Source organism: Gambusia affinis, linkage group LG12, assembly GCF_019740435.1.
Source record: "Gambusia affinis linkage group LG12, SWU_Gaff_1.0, whole genome shotgun sequence".
In the NCBI taxonomy this organism is placed as follows: Eukaryota; Metazoa; Chordata; class Actinopteri; order Cyprinodontiformes; family Poeciliidae; genus Gambusia; species Gambusia affinis.
The window spans coordinates 12,101,686-12,128,903 of record NC_057879.1 but is presented as its reverse complement, the minus strand read 5'-3'; the positions used below and the strand labels follow the sequence as shown (position 1 = coordinate 12,128,903).

The 27,218-nt window shown below is 39.4% G+C and overlaps 1 long non-coding RNA gene across 1 annotated transcript; it reads right to left on the bottom strand.

The window, feature by feature from the left end:
• Positions 1 to 2,574: 2,574 nt before the first annotated feature.
• Positions 2,575 to 18,399, bottom strand: LOC122841017. The gene is made up of 2 exons (XR_006372330.1): positions 18,212 to 18,399; positions 2,575 to 5,057 (listed from the first exon to the last, which is right to left on the bottom strand). It is a non-coding gene; the product is annotated as an uncharacterized LOC122841017 (long non-coding RNA).
• Between the last annotated feature and the right edge of the window lie 8,819 nt (positions 18,400 to 27,218).

The following is a 27,218-nucleotide window of genomic DNA, read 5'->3' as shown; positions in this document are numbered from 1 at the left end:
AGGATTAGAATAAACCAGGGGTAAAGCAAAACTGTATCCCTTTACACTGATTTTCTGAGAAAAGATGGGGTAAACATATTATTTGTAAATAACAGATATTGTTCATAAATTTCAGATAGCTTCTATTAAATATTTTACAGAACATTTTTGCTAACTACCTTTAAATGTATATATATATTTTAAATATTAGATTTCATTGCATTTTAAAAATCTCAATTTTGGTGCTGGATGAGTCACCAGTCAGTACATTTACTTAAAATGACTCGAAATAGTTCTTGTAATGTGTAATTTTATGCTTCTCTTTGCCTTCGTAGCACTTCTAAGATGCTTTTGTTTTGTTTTTTGTGACTTTATTCTTTACTAGATTAACAGGAAGGAAGGCCGAGAACTAAGGGACGGCATACAGTAAATGTCTCCGGGCCGAAGGGCCGACCTGGGTTAGCTGAACTCTGAAAACCTCACCACATGGTGCACCTCCTCAACCGCTGATCCACTTAGCACTCTGACAACTTCTAAACACCAACATATTTTTATTTTACTACCTTTTATGTAGTCTTGAATTTATTTATTTATTTATTAATGCTGCCAACTGTCTTGATGGAAGACATTTTAAATCCGGATCTAAATAAATTTCTCAACAACTTTTTTCTTTGTTTAGGACAGCATGCTGCAACTTCCTGTTAAATGAAAAAAGCAGGTTTCCCTCTTCTTGCTGATGAAGCAGAAAATTAGCGAGCTGCTGACAAATTAAATGAGAGGTCTAAAGAATTCAAAGCCTCTTTGGAGAATTAAATGTCTATTGGTGAAAATGCTTGCAAGCAATAATTTACATGTCAGGTTTAACAATTAATACTTGGATGTGGGGGTTACGAATTGCAAAAGTATTTATAACTCATGAAGTTTTACACATTTTGGTATTTTGCAGGGACTTTATGCAATAGATAGACCAACACAATGCAATGTGTTGGTCGGAAAGTGATGCATAGTTTGTAAACTGTCCCCTGGTGAATAGCATGAAACATACTTGTCTTGGTCTCTCTTCACTTGAAATCCCCGAAATTAAATCCCTTGCAACAAATTACCTTCAGAAATTGCATATTTAGTCTTTGTGCAATTTCATCTCAGTATATAACCAAGCTGTTCTGAAAAGGCCTCCGAGGTAGAGAACATAATAATAAAGCAAAAATGAGTTTGAATAACAATATTCCAAACTTTAAACAGAGCTCTGATTAACCACCGTACATTAAGCCCAAACCTAACCATCTACAAACCTTGTATTTATTGAAAATTACCAAGTGAAAACCCAATTCTAAAGCTGCACATCAACCTAAGATCACCACCCCCACTGTGAAACTTAGTGGTGGCAGCATCATGCTGTGGAGATGCTGTTCTTCTCTGCTGACTGGAGAACCAATCATGTTGACAGGAAGAGGGATGGAGCTAAATGCAGGAAGAAAATTCTAAAAGAAATTCTTATGGGATTTCACCTCAGTTTCAAAATACTTAAAACTGAGGTAAAAATTCACCTTTCAGCAGAACAATAGCCTGAACAATGTACAGCGAGAGCAAAAATTAAATGGTTTAAAGAATACTTGTGTTAGAATGCAAATCACACTTTTCAGATCTCAATTGGTAAAAAAAAAAGTCATAATCCATAATTTTTCATTGCATTTCACAATTGTATAAGACAGAATGAAGTGGAATATATTCAAATGTGTTATAATGTGGAAAAAAAAACGCTAACAAGTATTCACCTGCCTAAGCTTTATTACATGTGTCCCCGTGTTCGTAAGCATATAAATGCTTATGTTCGCCTAAATGTTCGTAAGCATATGAACATTTTAAATGAATTAAATGAAGTCTTGGGCTTTTCTAAAAGAGATAAAAAGCTAAATAAATTATTAGGGATAATGATTATAGGTTTATCGTTCCGTTTGTTAAATACAGCGGAAGTCATGTAAAAGACTCAACACTAGATGGCAGTAACGACTCTTCAAAGAGCCGTGGCGTCTTCAACACTTGGTTTTCGAAGTTGCTGCGAGAACGTTCTTCTGACACGCTGTGAAGCTTCTTTTAACCACCATGTGAACTTTCTATTTGCATTTCCACCCTATTTCGTTCACTTCTAACACCTAAACTTTTGCAGCTTGAGGACAGATGATCCAAACGTGACCTTCTAAGTTTAATTAAAGGGAACTTCTCATAGGAATCGGACCAAGAACGAACAAAAATAAACAAATAAATACAGCCGCGCTTTAATAGCTGTTGGCATCGTCAACAAATCTGAACCAACCTGAAATTTTCTGCCTGTCGCATGAATTCATCCCAGATGACAGTCCGAAGCGACGCTCCCAGCCGCTGTTACATCACCGCCACTCTTCTGCACCACTGCACAGAGTGCTTTTCTATGAATAATACAGGGAGACTTTGGAGACGGGGACACGGACATGGGGCTTGGTTACTAAATGACAGAAAAAGCACTTTGGAGAAGGAGTGATGGAGACATGAGAGAATGCTCCGCGTGGCTTAATCGTGTAATTCGTGCGGCAAAAACACACATCAAACACTGATAAATTGGTCTGGATTGAACTTTATTGGCTTAGTCAGGAAATCACTTAAGAAACGTTGTTGAAAGAATAAAAAGACACAAACTCAGCTGAAAACCAGATGTGTACATACTCTGAATAAACAGACGTTTAGACATTTTTTTCCTGCAGTCTTCAGAAGGAAAATAAAATCTCTTCCTGGTCAGTTAAAATGATCTAAATGATTTCCTTTTGATAAATTTCCAGAATAATTTAAAATTTTTAAGATTTTTTTTTTGTCAGGAGTTTAGACACAGAATACTGTAACTTTAAACAATTTGAGTTTACCTGACGTATACCTGTGAGTGTATAAAGCAACACCTCAAGCATAATAAAAAAAAAAAAAAACGTAGAAAACATTGTAAATAAACTGGGTGAAGCTTGTAAGAGGTTGTCTTCATCCAACGTAAAACAAGTCCACTCAGAGAGGAAGAAGCCATTATTCCAGGAACAACACAAAAAGCCAGATTGTAATGTGCAAAATCACTCATATGCCAATACTCTTATTTTTTGGAGACATGTCTGGTGGTCTTATGAAACTAAATTGCACTTCAATAAAAAAAGGAAAAGCTTGTGAGAGGAAGCTTGCTACAGGAGGAACTGGTCACTTCCTAAATTTGATAGCGTTATGAGGCAACAACTTCATGTGGAAATATTGAAAAACACATCTCAAATATATTAGCCAGGCATATTTTTGGACTGAAATTGATCTTCAAAATAGGCAATATACCACTAAATTGGTTACAAAGCAGTTTAATTTGTTGTGGCCATCACAAAGCTCCGACATCACAGTCATAATGTTTTTGAGGGCAGAGTAGAAAAAGTGTGTGTGAACAGGACAGGCTGTAAACCTGACTCTGTTACACCAGTTCTGTCAGGAGAAATGGGCCAGAAATCCATCAAACTTAAAAAAAAAAAAAGAACTAAATTTTGTAATTCTTTTTTTGTTGTTTTTCAGTCAGACTGAGTGTGTGTACATTTGGTTTCAGCTGCGTGTGTGTTCACCTGGCATGTATAACAGGACAGTGAGAGGTATCACAGACGGCAGCAATAAGGTGGGTCACAGACTGTGAAGAAAGACAGGGTTATTGACTTTATGTTTCCCCACGAGAGCGTTAGCGTCAGTGTTGAAGTAAAATAACATATTACACACTGAGATGAGCAGACGCGTCCTCTATCGTAGAGAGCAGCACAAGCACACTTGCACTCGGGGACTGGTAGGTAGGACTCCAAGACGTTTAAATACAGAAAACGAGGCATCTTTTATCAAAAGGTGGAAATACTCTTCTTCTTACGTTGCGAAATTGCTTTTATTCAAACACATTCGCATGAGCACCAGGAGAATTATTATGAAAAATAAACTCAAAACTAGATCTATTTTTTTTCTAAAGCTGTAATCTTCTTTTTCCCCTCAATTGTCCTCCCTTTTTCGCAAATTTGCCTTCCCTGCCAGCGCAGACACACAGTTAACTGAGCTCAGCGTATAATTAGACAAACAAAAAAGAGAGGGATGAAACATCTAAAGGAGAAGAGACTCCAAATGATTACACATTCACTCGGCTTCCTTCCCCCATGCTGCACACATAACCATCAATTAGAGGAGAGAAGAGGAGGCTGAGGACAAGCAGGCAGCCAGAAGTCTATTTGTGCCGCCTATCTCTCTGCCTTCCTCCTCTGAAAACTCCCGGCACCAGAGAGGGAGGAAGAGAGGGGAAAAAATAGAAGTGAAAAACAAGAAGTACATAAATAAAGAAATCAGAGTGCTTCACATCCGGTCGTCTGATTGGCTGAGACGCGAGTCAGGCAGATCTGGGCCACAGTTGCACTCATTGTTCAGTGAGCTTTCTTACAGAGTCCAACCCAGCGACAGCAATGAATGTTGATTGTGACCTTTGGTCTTTGGGTACAGCGAACACAAAGTGGCACTTATGAGCATGTGCGCATGTGGTTTCCATCTCTGCATTTGCATGTGGCGCCCACTTGCCCTTTTGTTCGTTTTTTGGTCTTTTTCTTCCCCCCATTTTTTCAGTTTTTGCTCAGATTTGACATCGCCAGAGCGAGCCACGGGGCACAGTCAACGGTCGATGGTTTATGTGCTACTCAAACCAAACTCACCGACAGCGTTGAATGTTCACCGAGGCAGGCGGGGCGGCAGCCCTGACCCTGAGCCGATGTGACAGAGAAGGCAGGGCGCAGAGGAGGAAGAGGAGGAAGAAGAGGAGGAGGATAGAGACTCGGGCAAGACCAAAGAGGTCAGATTGCACAACAGGGGGGATATAATGACACAAGACAGTGGCAGAGAGTGTTCTGTCCTTGGGGCACTGACAGTTCTGATCATGTTATACACGTAGAGTATAACGAGGTGTGTTTAAGCTCAGATATGAGCTTTGAGAGTCTGCTTTATTGCAGATTACCATCTTGTAATCACCAGAAATTGAAGTCTTCGGGGTTAAAAACGTGCTGCAGCAGGATCTGAAACACACATGAATATGAGATGGTTAGCAATCATACACCAGTAAAAGGAAAAGTTTATTTTCCCCATTTATTCCTCAATGTTTGTTGAGTTCAAAAGAAGCCCCTGCACATGGCTACAGCTGTGCTAGGGTCAGAGGTTTTTCCAAAACTATTTTGGCTAATGTTTTTACTTTACTTCTTTAGCTTACATTTGAACTTTAAATGAAACAGAGTCAGGACAAAGGGAGAAAGATTCAGATCCTATACAAACAGTTGGACTGTTTATGTGGTTTGTGGCACAGAAATTAAAAGTCAGGGTTTACAGAGTGACTTCTTATGTCGTGGCTTATTTCATCCTCAGATACCTGATCCGTATGTATCTCCAATTTGAAAAGTGAAACAAAGCAGAAAATCTACTCTTTTTTTTTAAAGCATCCTGGTTAGTGTAAAGACAGGGCCACAAGTATTCACATCGCCGGCACATTTAGATTTTTAGTTGTTACAAAATTAGTCGCCGCTAAAAAACGGTCGACACATTCCCTCAAAATATGATCAAATTATCCAAAAAAGTTGTTTTTATAGAATAGTTTATCAAGGAAATTTGTTTAAAATGATTTATCTACTTCTTAACAAATGGAAAAAAAAAATCTTTGTTTGCATTCTAGCAGTCAAACCTTTCATATAACAACTGACCGTCCTTTTGCATGTTTCCGCTGATGGTGTTTTATTTAATTAGTTTTCTGGATGAGCTCCAATTTTCAGCCTGGAAGACCTCCGTACCATGGCCCTAATCTTTAGGTTGCTCTACAGATTCTCTATCAGATTCAAGTCAGGATTCTGGCAAGGCCATTTTAAAACATTAATATTATTCCTATCCATTAATATGGGAAAACAAATTAATTGATGGAAATAATATTAACGTATTATTTTTTTTGTCATCGTAAAGTTTCTGGAACAAAATCCTATCCTACTTTACCATTTTAAACAAGCACTGTGCTCTTTGAGTGAACTGACCTTTAAATTCAAAAAGTTTCTAAAAAACTAGAAAATGTAAGAAACGCTTTTTTTTTTTTTTTTGTCATCCTGACAACCCCTACTTTAGTTTGACATCGCTCTACTAATGGTTACTGAGCCATTTTCAAATCCGTGGACATCCAGCACAGAGAACAATACCGACGTCCAACTGTGCGGCCCAGCTTCTTTCGGACCCCCTCTGTGGCGTGGCCCCTTCTCAGACCAGGAGCTCCCATTGTCAGAAGCGGGGCCAAACAACTCTCGACAGTGTCGTCTCACCACTGCTGGGAGGGGGGACTGACATCAGAATGACAAATGCTGATCTACGGTCATCCATCGCCTTATTTCATCAGCTCCAGGCTGCTGATGTCATTATGCAAGCCAGACCTGCATCCATTACTCTGGCGGGGAACGGGAGGTAGCGCTATGGCGTGATAAGACACTGGCTACAATGGATGACTAATGTGTCACATCATTGGAGCTGTAATTCAGAAAGCAATAAAACAGACAAAATGGTTTTTTGTCTTGCGAGTGTGCAGGGTCTTTGATTTACTGCCTCTGCGTTCTTCCATGCTTTTGTCTACAGACATGCAACACCCTCGAAAAGGGGAAAACAGTGGCTGGTTTGTAAATAATCTCAAGGAAATACAGTACGATATTCACAGGCCCCTTGTAAACACACTTTCTGACTGCGTACCCCTGAGGTGGAAGTGTCTGTTCTGCCGGGGCCTCAGATAAGAGACCAAAATCATATGCCTTATTATATCGTCCCCACTCCATCACAGTCACAAGCGCACACACACTTACACCTCGCCCCACAATGAGACGCGAAATGAAAAATAGGCAGAGGGTCGGCGGAGAGGGGAAAAGAGGGCTTTGCCATGGCAACCCTAGTGTCAGCCATCCATTTCTTCTTAATCCCCCCTCCACCCCAGCCCCAGTTCAATGTCGCGCCCTCTGAAGGGACCCCCTCTCTACAGCTGAATATTTCTTTTGTGTGGAGAGACTCTGCCTGGGTCTATACGTGTGCGCGTGTGCGGGTGTGTGTGTGTGTATGCAGGAGGGGCTTACAGAGGAGGAAGGGATTGAGGTTAGAGAGGTTAGGGGGGCAGATCATGGCTAACACAGTTTAAAAGGAGAGAAGGGGGGGCAAAGAGTCTCCGCATTACATGGAGGTTAAAAACCAGAGCTCAAATCACACACACATATGCACACCCACATATACGTATTGATATATACCTTCTGATATACATTTAAACACCATAATCTTTTAAAATAGCAGATAATTATCCCATATGGCAAACAGCCGGCTCTTTCCCCCCTCAAGTTTATCGCCTGCGAACCCCGCGCTTCTTTTTTTTTTTTTTTTTTCCTTCTCGCAAACTCTCATCGTCTCTCAGTCTTGCCTGAGCAGCCCACTCTACATTACTGACAAAAGCGGTTTTAGAGGAGTGGGTGGGGAGAGGCGTCAGCTGCTAGACAAAATAAAAAGGCCTCTATTTGTTCCTGACAATAAACGTCCCCATCTTTGGAGAACCTCCACAGCTGCAGCCAGATAGGCTTTCATTTCTAACTGCAGACTAATAGAGAGCGCTGTCTCCTTTTCTCGACTGTAAGCGGATTTATTGTGCGGGATGAAATGCTGCGGATTTGCGGTCTTTACGGGCGGGGGGGTGTTCGTCGGGGGGGGGACCGCTGCCCCACCAAGAATGAGCCAAAACCAGTGTGACGCGGGCTAAAAATGTGGCGGCGACCAACTGAAGAGATAACGCTTGGAGGAAAAGGGGAGCAGATGTAAGAGCGAAATACGCAACACAGAAAACTCAGTTTTTTGCAAAAACAACAAGAAAACATCCTTTTCTGTGAACCTAGAGAAATTTCTCTCTTCGAAGGGCGATTAATGTTCGGTGAATCCCCCGGAAATCCCAAAACAGGCTCCCCTCGAGGCCGAGTAAAGGAAGTTGGCAGAGGAAGTGCCAGTGGTGTCTCTCTGGGGTGGTCCGATGTGGACTTTAATGTCCACTGCAGTGTATACTGTACGTTCACTCGTAATTACTAACAGACCTGCAGTCTGCCTGTAGGGCTCTCACAAGCAGTGCTATGCCTACACATACATATGTTCCATTTTAATAGCTGCCAAGCCTTCACTGGAAATGTGCTGTAGTGAAATGAACATGAAGTTTTTATATAGGATTTTCTTTTTTTTTAAATACAGCTTTTAAGACCTAGAGTTCCCTTGTTGGATTAATCATTGACCCTGGTGGGATAATAATATAAACAGGCATGCATCTGTTTTTTAAATATGGCCAATAATTATAGCCAAGCTGCTCTGTGGTGGGTCTTTTCTACCACATTTAGATCTGGGTTTGCGAAACATCTGGTTGGGTTATTGTATTCAGTATAGGCTGCAGACACTATTTAGGAAATGTACTGCCAAGCCTGTAAACGTGCACATTTTTCTGCACCTACCCTACATTTTCTCAGTTTTATGCTCTAAGTAAACGCACTCTTCTCTGAAAGTTTAAACTGCTATTTTGAGCAGAGACCATATTTTTTTTCTTGAAGATGCCCATTTTCCCCCCGTTGATCTTTGACCTGCTGGATCCCATTTAGACCGATTCCATTGTTTTTTCCTGGTAACTATAATGCGCAACACAGAAAAAAAAATCATTCAGCTGATTTTTTGATAGAGGTAAGAGCTTTGAATTCAACAAAAATGGAGAAATTATGACATTTCCCCCATTTATGCATTGCAGCATGTGTATTAGTGTGTTTAGAAGTCCAAAAGTGTTGATCTTTGTTGTTTTGATGCATTGAACGAGTAGGAAAAAATTTTGATTTTTTTTTTTTTATTTAATACGTAGAAGAATCAAAGTCAATCAATCAGGAATTAGATGACTCCAATCTTTCCAATTTTTGGCCGATTGTACTGGTCCAGATCTTACCATGTGGATTAAAACTGATTTTAAATGCTTTAGACGACTAAAAGTGATCCAGGCCATCTTAGTCTATTAGAGAGCAAAGGGCACGTTGTAACACAAGGTGCAGAGTCTGTTCAACAAGTGCAAAGACATAAAGCAAAGAGGCACCGAGTTAGTGCCCTGCCACTGATTGGCAGGGTGGGGTCACCGGGTGACCCCTGCCCTTTTTAACCTTAAGGAATGTTGTCATGCTGGTGCGTCTATTGTTCCAGCCTCCCTGAGGCCAGCGGTGCAGAGCGTCAAATGAATGTGAGCGATGAAGGTTCCTGACGCGTCTCCCTTTACCCCCTCACTCCCCCCAAAAAATCTTCTTTTTCTTTCTCTAATCCCTTTTTTTCTGCCCTTCGTCCCCCAAAATTTCCGCAAACAAAAGGCATCAACACGTCTCAGACCGAGCTGTCGTTGATGGGCTCAAGTGTGCGTGGATACAAAAAAAAAAAAAATTTCCTATCATGTTACACCGACTCTCGCCTGTAAGTCAAAGAAAATATCCTCGTTGAAAATGTATATTGCTGGGAAAACCCTCCATCACTCGTCATATAGACAATTATTTCTACTGGTTAACAGGCTGAGTGTAGTCTGAGAACCCTGCTGTTGTGCAGGAAATCAACAGCAGCATGATGAATCTGACGAGAGAACCAGGCAAGCAGGCAGGTACCTTCTATGTACCCACCTAGGGTTGGCCAGAGGAAATGCAGGGGAGGGGATTTATGATGTCATAAAAGAGTGCCAGCAGAGAGGTGCCTGTGAGCAGGTTGTCTCTGGAGCTGGAACCATAAAAGTCTCCTGCAGCTTCCGCTCCCTCCCCCTGTCTGAGATGCTGTCAGAAGACCGAGCAGCAGTGGACCAGAGCGAGCCGGCATATAATTTGCAGTAGAGACTGAAAACATGAGTGTGTTGTAGGCCGAGATATCTGTATGCATTTAATGACGTGCAAAATAATTGCTCATCTATAATTGTAATATTGCGAAATTGAGGGAATAAGCAATAATGAATTAGTGTAAAATAGGCATGAACCTGTACTGGAATCTAATGGAATAATGGTTTTAACAAAAGCAAATGCAAGACAAAAATGTATATAACATGACATAACTGTTTTTACTTAAAACCTATATAAATTTAATATTATGCAACATTTTGATTAAAACCGTTATAAGAGTGCTGTGTATAATATTCCTGCATGATTTTGTTTATAATGTTCTTAGAATATCAGCATGAGTCTAACAAAACAAACTAAGCTGATGCTATTTGCTCAGGTTCTAGTCTGAGCCGATATCAATTTATGACAATATATGACGATTATGTGACAATATGTGACAATATATCACAATATTGTCACCTTCCGAAAATAATGGTTGAAGTCATTCTTTGCCAAAAGTGATTATTTTACCTAAATCATCTTTTAGCAAAAAAAATTGTGATTTTTTACTAAAAGAAATGGCATAAAATGACTTAGGTAATTATTTTAGTAACAATATGTACAATTCTTCATCTCCTATAACCATAGTAAAACTGCAGGAGCTCTTTTTCTGCCAGCCAACAACCAGTTCATATCAACAGGTGGGGGAGGGGGCCTTGATGAAAACAGAAGTCTTGTCCATTACAATATCATGACGAAAAATGTTTTCAAATTTGAGTAAATTGGGACAAAATAACCTGGGATAAGATATGTGAAAAGGAATTTTCCTGTCTTGAAAATGACCTGATATGATTCCAAGCCAGTGTATTACTATATAATAAAGACAAATGCGAAATATCTTCTTAAAATACTTGCCCCACATTGATTTATGTTCCAGTACATCTGAAATCACTTTAAATGTTTTCTTTTTTTTAATTACATACACTGACGTTCATTTATAATTTTTTCATTGGGCTTCTGAGTCTTTGCTGTAAATGAAGTAGCGATTTGTCCAAGTAATCTTCTGCTCAAGTAAATTTTGCATGACTTCATAATGTAAAAATACAAATGTAAATCCACCTGATCACTCCGTCATTATTTACATTAGTAAAAAGAAATACATATATATCACATTTCTAGTTTTACATTTGCCTCGTAAATTTCCACTCTACTATTCTCAGTCTAAAGCTGCAGCACCTCAATATGGGAACTGTATTTAAAAAGTGAGGCACCATCTGTCGGGCCAGACTAAACAGGTGTAAGGAAGAGAAAGCTGATATTCACTCTTCAGATGTAAAGAATACCCCCTCTTCCCCTCTTGCTTGCACAGGACTCAGATCAGTACGGTTTGCACATCGGCAGCAGTGATTCTCCAACAAAGGGGCTGGAGATACACTCTCACAGTCTCAGCGCTTGTTAAAAACAACAACAACAACAACAACAACAAAAAAGAGGAGAGATTGTGGTTATTTGCTCTACAGCCTCACTGAGGACGTTTCCCATTGTAAACAGGAGTGGCTGCACAGCCCCGTTTCCTTTCATCCTTCTCCTTCAGGCACGCTGCCTTTGTCTCACCGAGGACAGAAAAACCGGCCTCCCGGCTACGCTACACTGGTCAAATACCAGGGAACTACCCCTGGCCTGTTGGGAAAAACAACAAGGGGAAGAGGAGAAAGAGCGGCAGAAACGGAGAAGGAGGGTGGGGGGACAAGGTGTGAGATTTTTGCTGGAGTTAGGACAGAACTATAAACAGCTGGTGCAGAGAGATGAGAAAACTTCGGAAAACGGTTCGAGGCAGTTACCAAAACTACAAAAACTTCTGGTCATGCCGATCCTACAAATTAAAGTCTTTTAATGAGGTTCCTGAAAAAAAGATATATTTTTGTACCGAGCACAGAATAGTGCAGTGCTGCTTCAAACTGCCGGTCAGCTGGGTTAAAGAAACTATATTTTTCTTACGAACTATAAAAATGTTTTCTTTTTCTGTTGTTTCTTAGAAGAAGAATCATTAGATCTGAGCTAGCTACAGGTATCAAGGTATACTGATGTTTTTAACAGCTACACTTTAACAACTGCAAAATGCTTCTGTCCTACAGTCTTGAATTGTGAGTTTGAAGACATTTTGAAATGCTGGAGAAATTAGTACTTCCTGCTTCTTTGCAGGCCGCAGAGTAATCAAAGCTGCCGTTGCCCCAAGCTGTGAAGTAGGTTAGCTGGTCTAAAGACAGAAACCCAAATGAAAACTTAAAAAAAAAACCTGATCTAAATTTTGGGATTTGGGAGTGATGCTATCCATCAGGCCTGTTATTGTATGTTGAAGTTTTCAGTTGCTACATCCCTTTATGTTGTGCACTGCTGGTCAACGGGCTGAAAAAGGGCCACTGTCTTTCCTCACTTACAACATTGAGTCATTTGATTGGACAGAAATATTACTAATAAAACAAAACATAAATGTTGATACAGGTTGTCACTTTAATAATAATAATAATAACATGTATGATTTTAGAACCTGTTAGGAATATATGTTGCTTTTCTGTTTGAAATGAAAGCAATAGATTACATTCTATGTTTGTTTGTTTTTAATTCACGTAGTCACAATCTGACATCAGGCTTTGCCTGTTCTGAATGTAGAACAACTGTAGAAATATCTAACTTTAAACATACACGGTTCTTTTATTTTTGCACCTGTTCTCTTACAAACATGCCCACACCGTGTGCAGCTGTAAGAGTCTGCAAGGTTAAACAAAGCGGTTCTCTTTTTATCTCTCTTTCTCTTTCTTTCATCCTATTTTGCACTTTTATGCCAGGTCAGCAGAAAAAGGGGAAGTTATCCGAGTAAACGTATAGGGCTGAGCTAAATTGAAGCCATTCTCAAAGCGAGGCGCATGTAAAGGCCGCAGGTTTCAGTCCACGCAGACTGTCCCGACAACCGGACCTCACTGTCACACCTCATAAAGCAAAGTTCCAGCAGAAGGGTTGAGTTTAAAGTCGGGGGGGGGAGGAAGGCAAGGCGAAAAAAGGATAAATAAAGAGGAAAATAAAGAATGCATCCATTCAGAAACCTGCAGAGAAAAGAGTGAAAAGCTCTCGATGAAAGCCCCTTTAAGCTTCGGGCTCCGATGGCCCGTCTTTCAGGTGCGCTCAATAGAAAAATACACTTTGAGAACCGACTGCAGTAGAAAATGTAAGGAAGTGAAAAACGCCACGAAGGAGTTGTTAATTTTCCAATTCTCTCCTCTAATTTATAGTCTTTGCTCAGCTGTAGGGAGAGAGCCAAAGACCCACAAGTTTATTTTCAAATTGTCCACAAAGAATGCCTGTCATTTCCTGGCGTTCCCCACTTCCATATGAAAACCCACCTCCCCCCCTTTCCTACAGGGACAATGGGAAAGATTCCAAAATTTCCACGGGGAGTGTCTAGCGCAGCGATACAATAAGAAAGCATGTTGTGACAGAATGGAGACAGGCTGTTTCTCTCCGCTGCGACCAGACCGGGGCCAGCTCCGGTGTTGGAGCCTTTTGCAATTAAAAGCGGGAACACCGGAGCTTTAATAAGCGAAAACTGATGCTGACACAGAAACACATCTTGTAGCAACAAGAATTTTGCACATTTCCAACAAGAGTTTTGCGTTATTAAAACAACTACACACAAACTAGATTCTTTCCTAAATGTCCCACTCACGTACAAGTGCACAGTCAAACATCCTTTCCAAGAGTTTCCTAATTAACCCAAAGAGTGTGTTTGGCTCTAAAGTGCATCGAGTTCAAACGCCATGTGCTTCTAAACGGGCCAATAGGCTCTTGAAAGCCACCTGGCTTGACCCGCGTAGACCCGGGCCCTCGGCTAGACGAGGGGTCAGAGGTCAACCACTCATCTAGATAGGCTGTATGTCGCAATGCCCGAGGCGGGGGCCAGGGGTCTCCATTACCTAACCTTTCCATTTACCCTTGGCTGCACAGGGAAGCACAAACACACAACGACTCCCACTCCGGTTCCTGCTACTGCTGTGGACTCATTCAGGTCTCTAACGGCCATTTAATCCACAGATGTGGATACAAATAATACGACTTGCTACTTGGGATGCATAAACAAAACAAGATATAAGGGGAAAGGAAACAAGGGCAAGATCAACTGACTAGGATGTGAAAATAACACAAAGGTATGAAACAAAATTGCATAATGTGGGCTAATTTTATTTGAAGCAGATCAGCAGCAGAGGTAAAACAAAATATTGATTATTTCAGCCACAATAATCCATGAGACGTTTTTTAAATTGAATTTTAATACCCAGACGTGAGCAAAAATATAGAATAAGCACCCGCTAAATTTGGTCATTTTGATTTTCGGCTTCCACATAACAACCGTCTGATTTTGGCAGCCAGAAATGCTTCAGTTTAGTTGCGTTTTTCTTTCATAAAAGCGAGACAAAATCTTCTTTCAGCCAGCTAACCTGCAGTGCGCAGAGATCTCACGCTGCAGGTTTAAAAGGGACAGAGCTACATTACCCAATTCCACTGCTGTCTCTCTGGGACTTTCTCTCATCAGAGGACAATTTAGTAATTTTTATATCTTTTCTGTTTGAGACCATGGTGCACTTATATGACGCCATGCAGCCGTTATTGATCTCTTTTGAATTTAGATCCTTAGTAGAAATGTTTTGAAGACATAATGGGTGATTATTTTTTTCTTTCTTTTAACAGAGAATAGATGTTTCAGGTACAGAGCTGAGTGAGCTCTGAAAAACCTACTGAAAGTAAGATGAGACTCTATGAAGCAATTTTTTTTAGTTTCCATAACAAGACTGCACGTCTTTCTGATGCAAAATATTTCCAAACAGCTGATTGTGTCTTTCTTAAAAAACAAGGGGAATATTGTTGTCAATGTTTAGCCAGCTGATAAGCAGTGCACAGCAGACTAGAGAGCCAGAATTCCTCTCTGCTCCTTACAGAAAAAACCTCAGTCTCTCTAACGCTTCCTCTGGGAAGCATTAAGAGATTTCATGCCATAAAAAGCTATTTGAAGGACATATTCTACCGTCTTAAAGCTTTAGCAGTCTTGATAACTCTTTTTCCCCAGAAATATACATCATTACAAAAAAGGTAAACTGCTTACATGCGGTATTTCCTTTAAATAAATTCTAAATTTGCAATAAATGTTTTGTGAATGAGACTGCGCTAAAGTATGCTAGCATTTTATTTACACAGAAAAAAAAAATATCTAACTAAAGCGTATCTTAGTTTTTGATGAGTTGAGGAGCAGCAGCAGCGATTCGCTGGCGCGTCTCTTACGTTAAAAAAAACCAGGCAGACAGGATTGCAGGTTGCAGCTGAGGAACCTCATCATATTTTGAATTACGAAGGAATGATGATCACAGCTTCAGCTGGAGATAAGATAGGCAGACATCCAACTGACTCCTGTCCAGCCGGACAGCAGCAGGAAGCCACTGACTTTTTCTGTGTCCGCTTACTCCTCCCCGATGACGCCAATCAACTGGGGACGGAATTAAACAGAAATCCACTCTGACATTTGCTGCTCTTTATGGCGAGGGAGACGCAGGCGGCAGCCCTTCTTCTCTTTCTTTTCTTTCTTCAGAACGAAGAAAGCTAAACTGATTTATGTGTAACTCGGCCCTGAGAGGGAAGTAAGTGGAAACCCATCGGTCTGGATCACATCAGGACCAGTGGCAGCCCAAGATGGTAACGGGCCCCAAGCAGAATTTGATTAGAGGCTTGACTTGATGCAACTAATAATATCTCTTATGTCCTGTCAAAATAAGAGGCTTTATTTCACGTGACGTAACTGATTATTTCACAGAATGTGTTCTGCTTGACCCTCACGTCATTGATCACACGTAATTTATTGAAATCACTAAAAGAACAAAAATAACTAAATAAACTGTGGTAGCAATGTTATTGCTTTAAATGAGCCATTTGGTCTGGCAGTCATGTGCAGGATGTTGTGTTTCAATACAAACTCAGTGACGATTTAACCAGCTCAACTAGATGTGCTAACAAGTAAACATGAAAGCTTTTATTTAATTATTGGGAGTAAATTATGACTGTTCCTATAAAACTGTAAAAATTTCTTCAATACAAGTATTATTTGTCGTGTTCTAAGTCCTAAGCAAATTTAAGAGCAATTTTCCAATTTTAAACCTTGGAAACAAGTTGAAATGGTTCATTCTTGATAAACATAAAAAACGTGAGGTTCTGTGAATTGGGTCCTGTATGAGTCCACAACTCTCTGAGCTTCCTGCTGATTCATTCCCCCATTTTAATTACCTCAAAATGCCCTTTCCTTTTAGAATAGAACGGCACCCATACATTTATTTCTCTTGCTATTTGAATATTTTGAGGTATTGTGGAAATAGGTATTTATAAAATGATCAAGGTTTGGTTTTTTTTAATTTATCATAGTTTATTTCCATTGCCTCTGATGCTTGTTTGGGCCTGTTGACTTCAATGAGTCACCCTTCATTAAAGAAAAAGTGATTCCAAGTGATGATACATGTCACTTCTTGGAGTCAGATTTTTATATCTCCTTATAGTAGATTATGAGTAATGTTTCTGTAAATTAAGGAGATACCGAATGAGGATACAAACTGACACCTGCTAAATATGAAATGTCCCTTGACAGCCTCTCTTCATGAGCAACAGCAAGGTTTGTGTTACCTTGGGCCGGCTTCAATCAGAACTGTTAATTTATAGGGTGCTTTACATAAATAGATGTTTGTTGTTTTGGGGGTTTTTTAAGCAAACTGACTTCAAAAGTATGAAATTGACTTTTTTTCAGAAACTCTCAGCACATTTCATTGTTGGTGCAGCTCTAAGCAACTAGATCAATGTATCCAGATGGCAGAAGAATTAATGGAGACTGCCTCATTAACCTTAGAGCATATTAGTGCTTGGCACTGCACAGTGAGAGCCTAAGATGAATAATTTTAACAGCAACAAAAATAATGTCTCAGCTGAATTACAGTGAGCCAGTTTCCCCTCAAGCCTCAGCGCGTCAGATTGAAGTATGTTTATTTAGAGTGGATGCATCCTCTCTGAGTGCCCATCCTGAAAATGGCAGTCTGGCTTTTTTTCCTTCTTCTTCGTCTTCTCTCTCTCTCTCTCTTTTTTTAACAATGTGCCGAAGGCTCCAATTCCGGGAGGAAGTCAGATGCGCAGAGAGCGTTTCCGAGAATTCAAGATGTGCAAAAAAAAAAAAAAAAAAACATGCTCCTAATCCTGTTCGCGCTCTTCCAAAATTTCTTGTTGGAAGAATGGGTCTGCGAGTGATTTATTTGTGATTTATCTCTTCATGATTTCATCCGCCCCACTTTGCTCCGATGAAACTCCTATTCTGGGCTTTCCGTCAGCTTTTACGCACGCGTCCACGCCAGACAAGATCGCATCATGAGTCAGGGCACACGGATGGAGAAAGAAAGGGAGACGGGTGGTGGCTGTGAATGATCGCTGTCTGTTTTTGAGCTCTTCAGGTGTCTTTGGGGTGGGGTTGGCGGGGTGCATAAAGGGGATGCTGTAATGTCGATATGATGACAGATGGTCCGCACAAAGCTGGTGCGCATTGTTCAGTTGGGAAAAAGAATTACTTATATATATATATATATATATATATATATATATATATATATATATATATATATATATATATATATATATATATATATATATATATATATATATATATATATATATATATATATATATATATATATATATATATATATAAACCCACCATTTATCAGTCTTCACCAAGTAAAGGGAACGAGGTCGCTGTCTGGTGAGAGGAATGAATCAAAGTTAGATTATTGGGGAGCCTCGGATCGGAACTGGTGAGCTGCTGGAGCTGGTAGAACACATAAGAAAAAAAAAAAAAAGAAAGAAAAAAAAACTTTGCCAATAAACGAAATCTTTGCTAATCTTGGAAATAATTGGACGTCCATGTGCATTCCTTTCGAAAAGAAAAAAAAGTTGAAGCGGACAAAAGCTTTTTCATGCTTCTTGGGTTAGACTGTAGAAGAAATCAGAATAGGATGTGGGACAAATTCACATGCGCTTACCGCCTGGTTGGAGCGCTGAGCGCCAAACCCACACAGAGTTTCACCTTCGTTTTACGCGCACATCCAAAGCGTTCATACCCCCCATTATACACATCAAATACGCAAAATCTATTTCAAAGTATTACATCAGTTTCCGCGGACTTTTTCCTCCAACAAACAACATCTATCTGCTCTTCTGTGTTGCATTCTTTGTGACGATAGCATACTCACAGCGTTTTCCCTTCATCTTTTGATATGTAAGTATCGGGATTCGCCTTCCAGTCGAGGTGGTGGGGACTGATGCTATTTCTTCTTTTTTTTTCATCCTCATCACCTCCATCGGAGCCCAAGTCCACACCGCCTGTGTGCGTCTGCCTCCCCTGATCCACAGATTACGCTGCGTTTGAGGGGCCGGAGGGAAGGGCATCCGGTTTACAGGGATCACTGGAGCAATGGGGATTGGCTCGGAAGGGATAGCTTCATAAAAAAAAATGCGTGTTTGTCATTGGATGATGGCGCCCCTGCGTGTGGGAATGGGAGGGAATGGGGGAGTTGTCCTATATTATTCCGGAGAACTCGGGTGGGGAATACAGGAGGAGGAGAAGGAGGAGTGTACTCTGAGGGCAAGCGGCGTATGAATACAATGCACTTTGTCAGATGGTTTTTTTTGGTTGTTGTTTTTTTTTTTCCAAATATAATTTTTGTGTTAATTTTGTTAATTTAATCATAAAAAATAGCGGTCACAATGGACGTAAACTTTGTGGGAGCTTTTACACCCCAGGACATCCACCTGAGTTCAGGATGGTTCTGGAAAATTCTGTATAGCGTCACAGCCTTTTTCCTTATTCTCTGCTTCCTTCCTGTAACTTTGACAGGAATTAATCATATTCAGATGGGGAGGAATTACCACCAGGAATAAATCACATACACGTCACACCGAGTGTGTTCCTGTTGGATGAAAGCTACCAGCAGGCTGGAGCAGCAGGATTTTTTATTTTTTTTTTTTTTTGTTTTTTTTACCGAACAGGAGCCGGGTAGGAAATGGTGCATGGATAATTCTCTCCTCAGATCTTCACTCTGAGAGCACTTGACTGAATCGATACTGCTCAAAGCTTTCTCATGTTCCCACTCTGACATCAGTCCAGGGAGAATCACTTTAGGTAACGATGCTCTAAAACGTCACAGCATCTTTATTCAGAATTAGCAACCTACTCACCCATACAGTACCTTGGAAAATTCATAGTCCTTGAATTGTATGATGCTACAGCCGCAAATTCCAATGTCTTTTATTTGGCTTTTAAGTTGAGAGGCTAGTACAAAGCAATGCATGATCACTTACAGGGGGAAAAACGGCTTGATTTTATGGCTATGATACATATCAGTTAAATCTTGTGCAACCAGCTTCATCAAGTTTGTAATTAGTAGAGCTATAAATGAGGCAAAAGTCCTGCTTGGAATGTTTCATCCAGCACAGCTCAATCCACCACAGAAAGTGTAAGGAGCACAACTGCAAACATCCAGAGATACAAACCGCCATCTAGACTGACAAGCCAAGTAAGAATCACCAGAATTAGAGAAGCAGCCGCCGATAGGATCATAGTAACTCTGGAGGAGCTGCAGACACCCACAGCTCAGGTGGGAGAATGTTTCTGTCAAGGGAGAGAGAATAAAATTTTTGGGTTCACATGAAAAATGATTCTTGGGACAGGAAACTGACACAGCACATCAACTTAATACAATAGTGGGGATGTCATCATGCTTTCCTTTAGCAAGGAATGAAGAAGCTGATCAGAGCTGATGGGAAGATAATCTGAATCATCTACAGGGAGCTACTGGAACAAAACTTGTAAGTGCTTTGATTGCTTACAAAAAAGACCCTACTCTTCAGCTATACTGTACAAATGTTTAGATCAAATAATATTTATTCGTTAGAACTGCAGTCAAAGTCCAGAGCTCAATTCAACTGAGAATCTGTGGAAAGGAAATTCATTTTTCACAAGTAATCTTCATCTAATATGACTGAGCTTCTGCTGGAATGGGCAGTAGTGTTTGTTTCTTGACGTGTAAATGTTTCAGATGTAACGTAAGTGAGTTTCTAAACATTAGCTTGCAAAAACGGGAACACCACCACATATAAGTTCCCTGTCACTTTATAATTATGTACTGTTTTGTGTTAGTTTATCAGAAAAAAAAGCCAATCAAGTCATTAAGGTTTGTATGAAAAATGAGGGTAAGTTCAAGGGCTGTGGATATTTTCATAAAGCAACGTAACGTGAACACAAACCTTTTCACACTGATGAAATGGACAGTGAATCTTAACACTCTGGCTTTTCGGGCAGAGTGAAGAAAGACCTGCAGGAAGCAGAAATTTGGTCTGAACGTTTCTTTAACTGCACGGAGCATTTTTTTGATGAAGATCCCTAATCCGGTAGGGACCGAATCACCAAACTGAGACTCATTCCTGACTTCACAATCGTACCACACCCAGAAAGGCTGCAAAACCACGACTGAATTCTTTATTCTTAGACACAGAATGCTCTGTGCTCCCAAACCAGCACCAACTGCACGCTCAGGCTGCAACAAAGCAACACATCATCTGATTATTGTGTGAATATGGAGGCTAATTTGCATTACCGGTGGGACTGATTCTCTCAGAAGTACGGCACCTAGATTTATTCAGTATTCAGTTTAATTTCAAACAGCCAAACGGGAACAACAGCCTTGGCTTGATTTCCTTTAAGCCTCTAATCTCTCTTTCCTCTTAATTTAGCCGGCAGCTTCAATCACAGCTCCTTCACAAATCTGACCGAGTGGGTGTTCATGTGTGAGACGTCTATCCTGTGAAAATCTCATAATCCCATACTGGTGCACTTTGTGGTTAATTTCAAACTACGGCTAATCTCCTTCTGCCTGCATTAAATGAATTTTTTACTCTATACCTTTGTGAAATTCACAATTTGTTTCTCTTTAAGGGTTTATTTGGTGTGTTTCTCAAGAGGTGAGTCTTTTGTCTGCTACATATTAGAAACTGATGTTGTCACTTCCTGTTCTGACGCCGTAAAAATCAAATATTCTTTCAGCATTTATTAAGAAAATACTAGAAGAAAATACTAAAGAAATGATTTTTTTTTCATAATGGGTGCAAATTATTTCTTTTGTATGAATTAGCAAAGTAATGTCTCTAATATATTTTTATAAAGAATAATTTTGGATACATCCTTACAATATTGTATTTCCTTGCGATTCAAAACTCAATATTTTTTAAAATCTGTGATAAAAATTATGTTTTTATTTAGTTTTTTTATTTCATCTTTATTATCCCAGAAGAGAAATTCATTGAACTCATAGTTTCTTTTACAAAGACGTTCAGACCAACATGTTGGTAAAATGAAAAGATCAATTCAGACCAAATTCTGAAAGGGGTATGAATATTTTTGACTGTAGCCAGTCAAAAATAGTGGACTGTTTTATCAAGTCCACTTCACTGGGGTTTCTAGTTGAGATTTCCAATTTCCAACATTAACTTGGTACTTCAAATGTTTTTATGTTTGATATTACCATTATCTTGAAAACTTGAGGTACATTTTTAGCTGTCTGTAGGAAAAGCAGGGTTTTAATACTATCCTGATAACTATCAATGAGAGACTCACTAAATTGAAGTTATATGAGTTTTACGTCAAACCAGTCAAATGTCCAAAAACAGGAATCAGCAGAAAGACTATAAATGCAGGTTCACATGCTGTTTGTGATAGTGGGCTTACACTTGTCTTTTCATGAATGTTTAGTTATAATAGATGGTTTAAAAGACTCCAACCACTCCCTCGATTTCTTCCTTGGAGGACTTAATGAAGGCTTAGTGAAGGAAGTTCTTGAAAACATTGTTTTCTCTCACGGCTTTTTGTTCTTTCTTGGTCACAAACACAAGCTTTTGTTACACGTCTATGGTGTACTCCATCCCACCCCCGAACGGCAGCCGTGACACTCCTGTCCCAGTGATCCAATGAACAAACAACAAGCACTTTATGCATTATAAAGGTTGTGTAGTAAATCAAACATGCAACGTGAATAACTACTTGTATCTGTTTTAATTAACTGTAATAGTTATATAACCTTAGAGGTCCTTAAGTCAGGATCTGTGGAGATGTTTTTAGTCATCGGTGTCTGCAGGAGAAAGCTGTTGTAACAAAATCATTTTTGACGGAATAGAAAGACATTCAGTGCAGAAGAACGACTCATGGGGCTAATTATGCTGTTAATTTTCTCCAATTAAAACAGTAATTATTTAGATTTTTTTTTGTGTGTGTATAACTTTTACAATAGGGTTCAGTGTTTGCAGGAAATAAACATCAAACTCTTTATTTACAGAAAAAAATTAGTTTGTCTAGTCATTTTTGAAAGCTATTTTTCAAAAACATATTTTCTGAAAGATAACATTCTTTATCATTCATAAAATAAAGAAATAACTAGAAATACCATTTTGAAAAAAACTTTTTTTTCACTTCTTATCAACAAATGTCATGTTAAAATAGTTTTTACCCTTCTGGGCAAAGCTTTACTGATATTAAAGTTCTCCATCTCAAAAGCCCTGCAGGCCTCTCAGGCCTGAAGGTCAGGGCTCCTCATGATTCAGCAACAGAGAAAGAGGTTGGGCAAAAATGTTCCACTGCTGACCAAACAGAGCAATAAGGCTTGTCTCACTTTTCTCAAGAACATCTTCATTATCCCTACGACTTTTGGAAAAACATTCCCAGGATGCCTGAGGTGAAAGTAAAACTTTTGTAAGATGTTTATCAGGCTACATAAAACTAGCACAGTGTGTGCTAACTAGACTGTTTTACTGCTTCCGACCCTGAACGACTTGCTGCAAGTGAAGGAAAGATGATTTTTATTTTCCTCAGCATTTCCAGATATCAGATTGTGACTCAAGGCAAAAGAACAGAGATGGACAGTGATCCAACACACACCAGCAAGTTGAAAAAAGTACAACTAGCATTTTGCTTAGAGAGTACTGATTACAGAGGTTTCTCCAAATTGCCCCACTTAAAAAAAAACTGAGACTGTACCTTTGAATGTTTGCATTTTTGAAGTTTTATTTTCTGAAGTTTTTTTCCGATGTAAAGTTGATGGTTCCTTTTGGCCTATACATGTGCCCTTTGGACGACATCACTTGGAAAAAGTACTTAAATTACCATTGTTTTACTTATGACACACTTATGTTTTATCTGTCTGCGAGTCATTTGGGCCTTTTTGCTTATCTCAAATACAAGAACAAGACTGCAAAATGGAAGTAAAGGCCAAGAAGACCCGTTACTATCTTCTGTTGAACTCTGACAAAAATAAAATTATGAATTTTTTTGATGACGGTGAGTAAAAATATGTCCTCATATCCTCATATCCCACCTATTTGGCTGTTGCTTGGACCAGGATGACACATTAGGCATGATGATACGCATTATAGTTCTGGTTAAGATATTAATTTTCTTAATAAAAATACACTTAAATAAATTAAATTTGTTAACCTATTTTGTCCACTGATTTGGAACCTACACATCTATAATGTACAACCTGTTTATTACCTGGTATGTAAGGGACACTAACTACACATTACAGCTTTCATTTTGAAGCTGTTTTTGTCCCATAAGCTTCCTGGTTTATTAATTGTATGTTTTCAAGTGTGGTACAAAAACAGTTGTTTACATCTGTTTGCATTAAGCTTTCAAAATCATAATTTTTGTGAAATGCTTAGAAAGCATGAGCCTCCTACTAATTTCACAGTCAATGGATTGTTTTTTTTTAAACATTTCCTTTTACTGTTTCCTGTTTTGTCAGATACTTATTAATATGAGGAATACTGAGCAATATCACGACAACACTCACGTGTACAGGCATATTTTTTATTACTTTTGACATTGATGTATCTCTGTGGTAGCTTTGGATGCGGTTTGCTTGTTTGGCTTTTTCACGTTGAGTATTTTGCAGCACTGAAGCCTGTAATGTCCCAGGGCAGGAAATGCCCTTTAAATGAACCTTTTCTTTTTCTTTTTTTTACTGGCATAAATTTATTCATTTATGCCAAAATGTCCCCGTCACTTTCTGACCCAAAAGTGACTCTTGCATGGCTGATTCTTAAACCAAAACTTATTTCTTTAGACAAACTCCCACCCTGTAATTTTATTCACTGCATACCAACTTTTATGTTAAATGTACTTACCAGCAATCACAGCCCTCTTTACCCATCGTGACGCAGAAGTCATCCCGTTTGTAATGTGTACCCTTTTCTTCTCATTATTATTACATAAACAAAAACTCAATGTTGTTTAGCTGGCAGGCAGTTTATCCTTGATATGGCAACAGTATGGCGCTTTCCTCACTATTTTTATTTCAAGGTTTATTCATCTGGGCAGCTAAAGAGAAATGTCAGAATTAAATTTTCTACAATGTTGTAACCTTTTCTGATCAGATTATCTTTATGCAACAACAAACTAAACATTTGGAATAAATAGTAAAAAATAAAAAAAATAATCTCTGCTCATTTCACAATATAAATAAATGATCGGGTTTGTTCAAATAGTTCCAGTGAAAAAGTGATATACTGCTTCAGTGACAATTATCTTGTAAACCAACCTTATTAAATCTAAATTATTTGTTTGATCAGTCTTAAAACATGTTTTTTGTTTTCTTCTGTTCAGCTCTTGAAAAGTTGGCACACTGGGGCCAGGGTTCATTTGCAGCAAAGCCCGCTGAAAGATCCACTGATTTGTGGATTCACGCTCGTGTCCATGTGTGATCCCAATCCTGCCAACGCCGCTCTCTGCACAAACGATAAGTGTACAATGTGTTACTGTTAATTTCCATGACAACGTGTTAAGCTGAGGCTTAAATTCATTGCTGTGCCATACTGTGCCTAGTCAGAGTGACATCTCCAACTGCTCTAGTAATGAGCTGTCTAACATGCTGTCGTCTTCCGCAGATGGAGAATATACACACAGCCGTACTGCGGGCCCCTCAAAGCTTTTTGTAATTATCTGTTTGGAACATTTCTACGGAGTGACACTGGCATTGTGGGAAGCGTATTTCGTGCAGGAAAAAATGTTGCCACTCACTTTTGGATGCACACACTACGAAACACAAGAAATTTACCATTTTTATATGTGTATTTATGAACAAATGTTAAGCAAAAAAAAAACAAATATTTTAAATCATACACAGATGTTTCAGAAAGCAAACAAGCATGAGAATATTTTTGTAAACTAAAACAAAATACACGTCTACCACGATGTGTAGAACACTACCTTTGAACACACAAGTTGTTGAACATGGAAGAAGACGAACTACAGCAGCAGAAGACCAAAACAGGTCAGGAACAGACTGGAAAAACCCCTCTGAGTCAAAAGAGTATTAATTTTAGCTGCAACAGTCAGATGACAAAGTCTGGGTTAAATGTAAACCACATGAATCCTGTTCAGGGTGCTGGTGGTGACGTAATGATTTGACTTGTATGTTCTTGGCCCCCGTTGGGTCATTTAGCACCAATTGAGCTTTATTTAAATAACTAGCAAAGCCTGAGTATTGCTGCTGACCGCCTCCGTCCCTTTATGACCACTAAGATGGTTGTTTTCAGCAGGAATACTACCAGCAGCATCTAAAGCTGGTTTCTTGAACTTAACAGTGAACTCAGCGGGGCCTCCCCAGTCACCACCAGTCAATCAAACAGAGCCCCTTTCTGATGGAACAGTAGGTTTGCATTAATGGAGCATTATATCGATATATCTCTGAGAACTGTTTCTGACGCACTGATTTCATTTCACTGATTCTGACTGAATCTGTGAAATAAAGAACTGCTGGAGTTCTGAGGGGGAAAAAATGCTCCGACCCAGTAGCAGCAAGATGCATCTAACGAAGTCTCTGGTGAATTATTGCATAATGAGAGTTTTCAGCAAAATTAATTGGGTAAAAAATAAATAAAATATTCAGAAAAGTTGATGATTGTATCATATAGATATTTAAAGGGTTCATGTGAACAGTAAAAATGAAAAGCCTGAAATTAAACAGATGACCTAGTCGAGGGGTTTAGATTCAAGGAAGCTTAAAATGTTCAGCAAAATAATTTAGCATTTTTTGTGCTGTATAAAAAAAACCCATGATGGCCACTCCCCAAATGTATCACTTTTAGCTAGACCTGTGATATGCAACTTTTATTAAAACATGTATTTTTTTTATGATTTATTAAAACTACAATGATAGTATCAAATGTAACAGAAAATCTGTGAAAAGATCAAGCTCCTCCATCTTCTCCCAATGCTACTTTTGCCTGTACACAGAAATGCGTCAGAGCAAGGAGTGTCTTAGTGCTATCAATCATCCTTGTGTGCATGCTGCTCAGTGTGCTAATGGCAGAGACACAACTTACCATTACAGGAAAACTGTTTGTGTATCTGTAGCCATGGTCTGCTGTCAGGCTCTGATGACGGGGAGAAACTGTAGCAGAGAAGAGAGCAAGGAGGGAGAGAAGAGAAGCATCAACATGAGGGTGATTGACAGCACTATGACCATCCTGCTGGCTGTGATTGGTTATCTCTGACAAAGTAGTGTATTTCTCCAGTAAACACTGGGAGAACCAGAAGGAGGCAGAGGAGCTTAAGATTTTTTTTACAGATTATTTGCCCCATGTTACACTCTCTCAACATAGTGACATTTTTTTTTAAAATAAAAGCTACATAGCCCAGTTTTAAAGAACAAATCAATTTCTAAACGCTTTTATGGACAATTGATTTGTAAAGTTCTCTTTAGGCAAAATATCTGCAGACCAAGAAACACCTATAAAAGCAATCAACTATAATAACACCACATGCAGCAAACAGCCTTTCTTCTCTAAAAACACACAAGGGCTTCTTTCCATTTTTAGCAGCGAAATATACTGAAAACATTCACGGCAGCCATCTCACCCAGACAAGAGGCCCTGATGTAACTCTGTGAATCCAAACTGTTTCAGAATGAGAACCGGGGATAGCAGCAGCAACATTATCCTTCAGCAGCCATAAAATCTGGATTATCATTAGGCACACACAGGTTTTGTTTACTTGATGGGTCAGATACTCCTCACACGCCTGTCGTCTGGTAACTATTCCAATCCAGCTAATTACAAACCCCGGTGCGAGGGCCCTATCTCAACAGTCCCCACTATCTCTGGACCTCCGCCTCCTTGTCCACCCCAGCGCTCAGCTCTGACACCGTGCAT